Below are 5,134 nucleotides of genomic sequence, written 5' to 3' on the forward strand. Positions count from 1 at the left end.
GGTTTCCTTCCCGCGAGGCCGAACCAGGGCTCGCGATTAGGGAATCATTCTAGAGAATTCTCTATTTCCGTTCACTTTGAAAAACAAGCCCTTGGGAAGGTGTGCTTCTTTGAGCGCCTGACAACGGATTCATCCAGGAGCCGCATTCTCCTAATTCCAGGAACTCAACGAGCGAAGAATTTATTATTGAGAAGGAGAAGAACATGATCTCTCCCTTCATCTTGGGTCCCTTCCCGCCGCCGGGTCGCTCCAGCCCTTGCACTTCGTTTCCCTTCCGCCGTCTGTCTTCGGTGGAGCATACGGCCCAACGACCTCGATATTGGATACGCACTTCAGTAATTAACGTTAGCGTGCAAGGCAAACGACCCAACGAGCGGACCATGCAAACCATATGGACAGTCACCGATCTTGCGATAAAAAAATCGCTGAGACGATGAGCGAACGTTGCTATCCTGAGAAATTGGAAGTGCTCAAGGGGAAAGGCGTACCTGCAAAGGCTCACTCGTGCCTCTTTGCGCTTTCGTTTCCCGGGCCGAAGTCATTTATTCATTGCTAGCAATTCGGAGTCTGCTTACCTTTTCCCCGAACTGCGCCCGGGATAGGCCCACAGTTTTTCTCCTTGCTCCCATACATACCCATAGGATATGTATGTTCCTCTTGTGATTTGCCGACTCCCTCATTTCTACCCTGCGCCCTGCCCGGAGATATGCTGTGATCTGAGTCGATGTGAATGTGTTCTGCGTTTTTTATTGAGCCATACGAACCGCTAGCGAGAACTCTGAGTGCGTCTTGCTAGCTCCGTTTCCTTCTTCCTCGCTTCTCCTGATGAGCCGATCGCAGCCCTGCGATCTAACTGTGAGACCCGAGAGGGAACACACGAACGATAGCCCGAACGACGAAGGTGGGGGTCCGAGGCTGATGCTCGGTCCCGTACGATCTCAGCAGCCCTCTTTACTGCACCCGGAAATGAACGTAGAATCGCGTCGTGCTTCCGATCTGTGACTGAAATATGGTTATGATAAGAGGAAGACGGCTACGGTCGAAAGTTCGGCGAGGCTCGGCTCATGAGACTGTATGGTTGTTTCTGCCAGCACAGGGAAGTACGTGCGCTTCCTCGTTCAGCCGCGGTCTGTGAGCTTCGCCGATTCCTCATTCATAGCATTTGGGATTTGCTGCTCATTTCTGGATCTGTCTCATTTCCCCCGGCCGTCTGTATGAAGTTCTATTCCGGAGACAGCGAAGAGGGTTTTCGTTTCGTGAGTGGTGGTAGCGAATTACGAGCGGTGAAACATTGACAACCCTGACGGACGAGTCACAGAACCGAATCCACCAACGACGGCCCTTCCAGAATGGGCTGCCTCCCTGTGTTCGGAAGGTGACTTCAGTGAGAATGGGTCAACAAACAATCGATCGATCCATCCTTCCGAGGGGTTACTCTTCCTCCTTCACCCTCTGGAAGACTCTATTCGAAATCAACTTGTCGACGTATTGAAAGTAAATCCCCCACGCTCTCCTGGAACGAGGATGAGCTTTTTTCCCTGCCTCGTATTCTCTGAACTCCTGCCTTGGGACCCGGCTCCTCCTTTCCCCTTCCTGCTGCGTCCTGAACCGCATGGTTTCATTTCTCTGTTCCACCCTCAGGAATCCCCTAACGCACTCAATATCATCGATCTAGGGGTAGGCGGAAGGTGATTGGGCGTGTTCGGCCCCCGCTGTGTTCCCCTTGATCATCTCTTCTTCTCCGTCTTTGCTTCTGAGTATTTAATCCCAGATCCCAGCGGACTGCCAGCAGCGAGCCGGTCGTTCGTTTCCACTTAAAAGTCCATTAGGCTGAGGAGAAGAGACAGAGCCGTCTTGGAGTTTGTGTAGGCGGGTTGTCGGGTAGGCAGTTGAACACCGGGTTCAGGAACCCACCGATTCTTGAACGGATGGGCCCTCACAGCTACCGACGAAGAACATCAGGGACTCGCTCCAGGGCGAAAACTCTGACGACTCGGAGAGTGACGTTACAAAGGAAACCGCAAGAGGGAGGGGGGATATGGGACGGGTCCATACGTCATGTCATGAGAAGCGAGACACCCAATCAAGACGTCGGGACAGGGCGCCCATTTCTGGAAATAATAACCCTCCGGAAGAGTAGCGAACGCCCAAGTCGGAGGCCATCGCGAGGATTCCCTTTTCGCTCTCAGAGAGCCCTTCCCTCTCGGGAGGGAGAGCCGCTCTGGAAACCGAAATTAGATGTCTCATCCGTTTCTCGGGGTGCTACGTGGTTGTCGCAAACTACAGATTGAAGTCTTGGATGGGCTCGTCGCATCAAGCAATGGGGGGAAGAAGCTGGGATCGAGGAATGCACTGGAGCCGAACTTGGATCAGCCTTCGGGAAGACTAGACTTTTCAAAGGGACAGGTACCGTGGTACCGGGGGAATGTTCTCGGGTCCACCGAGCATGGCCGGACGTGAGCCAATCGATCGGAGAAATATTTTTCTCATAGGGTGGTCTGGCTGGCGATGCCCCTTGTGTCCAAGCCAGGAGCTGAAATATTACAATCGACTGCTCTATCGAGCGACTCGAGTTCACCACACCATCCGACGCGACGTACCAGAGCTCCACTAGGCGGATTCCCGCCTCAGAAAACCTCGACGGGCTTGGCGATTGCGACCGGGTCCCATTAACGAAACGAACTGAGGTTCGAGTGCTTAATCGGCGTTTTCGAGTCGAGACTGCCAACGAAGCAGCTTGATCTGATTAAACTCCGGAATAAATTGCCTATATCCCGCGCCGGCATTCGATCGCCGTCCTCCGAGTCTATGGAGCAATTCTGCGACCTCTCCGCGCGGAGCAGCTTGAGTTGGCAAAACACTTTATAGCTCTGCACCGGATCCCTTGCTCAACATTGTGTGTGGGAGGTTCGTCTGTTTGTTCATTGTCGGTTGCCCGGTGTGTATGCGTACGACAGCCGTTCGTTTGCTTTTGTTTCAGCGATCTCGTTTCGCACGGAGGTTTCCAAAGCGGAAACGGCTGAACTGATTAGGAGAACTCGCAGAAAGGGAATCGAAAACGAGGAAAATCCATTCATCAAGCCTGATGGAAACTCGTCGTCCGTGCGAGATCTATCAAAACTTTTCCCTTCTATGGCTCGCTCGCTCCCCTGTCATCGCTCCGAAATCCATCTCCAGATCACATTCTCCTCGAGGAATCCCTGTCTCTTCCATTTTCGCCGTTCCGTCTCAACACCGACGAGCTTGCGATACCTCTCTGAGCTGGAATTCCCTCTCGAGGTTTTCGGCTGCTTTCGAGTCTGACACGATAATCTTCGCGACGAAGAACAAGGGAGGATGTTCTCCCTGTCTCAACTTTGTTTTTCCCGTTTCGTCTGGGAGGCGCCTCTGCTCGGCTGTGTCGATTTGTGTCATTTTAAATCCAGCGTCGCGCCTTGTCGATGAAAATCCAAAAGCAAAGTTTCCCATCGCATCAGTCGAGCCAACGCCTCGCCACCTGTTCTCAAATCTGTTTTCTGTCCAACTTGGGTGTCAGAGATTTACAGTCGACTCTCTAACGAACTCGCCAGATGCGCAAGAAGTTCACAAGCCTGCATTATGGAGAAATTACAGTCGATCCTCCTCACGTTCTGAGAGTGTTGGACTCCGGGTACACCTCGTCGAGAGACACCTGTCTTCGAAGACGTCAATTTTTCATCGCGACAACAGCTGTTTCCCTGATGAGTTTCGAGCGTCGCGAGCCACGAAGTCGCGTGGCACAATTTCCACCAGATTCCACCTGTCCGCCTGAGAAGACCGAGGAGAGCATGTGATCCTCATTCTTCTCTCCGCTCTCCTGGCTCCGTCTGTGATCGAGCCTTCTTCGCGTATCCTGCTGGTTGGCATCCATACCTCCTCCCCTCATGACACCTTCAGAATGCTTCCCCGATTCTCCGTAAATCTATCCTCGCACTCGATATCGGAGATATTTCTCCATGCTGAGTATCCGGGGAATCTGGGACGGCAGAAAAATTCGGCGATGACTCAAGTGATATGTACCCTTTTTCAGCAAATGCGCATACCTCATTGGTTTTCTCGCTAAAAATATATCATTCCGATAAAAGTGAGTGAAGCGACGCGACGCTTAGATCCCATTGTCAGTCAGTAACCTTTCCGGATACAAACGGCGAAGCGCAGCACCGAATTTTCGTCGCTGCGTTCCCTGTTCTGCGTGACGCTGGCCCCATGTCCGCGCGGCATCGACGACGGCGTCGTCGCGATCAAGATCACATCAAATATACCAGAAAAACAACTCAACGGTACTTCACGAATATTCTTCTGTCGACTCAGCAGCGTACCGCGTGAGACCCACGATAGGCGGACATTCGCTCATTCTGAGTCGGGATCGGGAAATTTTCTGTTCAACTTGTCGCGTTCAAAAGTCATCCGAAAGCACTCAACTTCTGAAAGGGAACTGACGCAGTCGCTGTAGTCGAAGTACGGACGTCGCTGCTAACCGCGCAGTACTGTTCCGACGTGGAGCGACACCGCACCTACCTACCTACCGCCGATTTCGGATCCTAGGAACGAAGCCGAACGACGCGACTCTTTTCTAAAGTATTCTCTGATTCTCGGTCATGATTTCAATCGATAGCTCCTCGAGCGAATCTTGAGCTCTCTTTCACAATTCGCAGAGAGACCTGGGGTCCTCAAATCCGAAAAGAGCTGACTGTGGATTTCTAGCCGGCCCCGTGGAGAATCTATCGGCTTGCCCGTCAATGTCTAGGGCAATCAAGAAACGAGACGTTTCGATGAAAATTTTCTCCATGGCTGTCTGAGCTCGGATGAGGACCGCTAGAGTCTGACCTCATTTTTCCGCCACTCCCGCCGCGGAGTGAGTTTCTCCATCTGCAGATGACTCCATAAGAAACGGAGACATTCAAATGCTCTCTTTCTATACATATGTTCTCACGTGGCAAGCTAGTTGTGCGCCAAGCAGAGCGGTCTCGACAGTCTGGTGGCCGTGGCCGCTAAGCCGTGGGTCCCCGTGCCTCTCCGCGCACGTTTGCCGGGCCGACTCCTAGGGGGCGCCCGGCTAGAGAATCACCTCTCTCCTGGGCGGGTTTGCTATCGAAGCTTGCAGTCGAACAGAACG

The sequence above is a fragment of the Galendromus occidentalis genome, unplaced genomic scaffold (genome assembly GCF_000255335.2).
Source record: "Galendromus occidentalis unplaced genomic scaffold, Mocc_1.1 scf7180000077480, whole genome shotgun sequence".
NCBI lineage: Eukaryota > Metazoa > Arthropoda > Arachnida > Mesostigmata > Phytoseiidae > Galendromus > Galendromus occidentalis.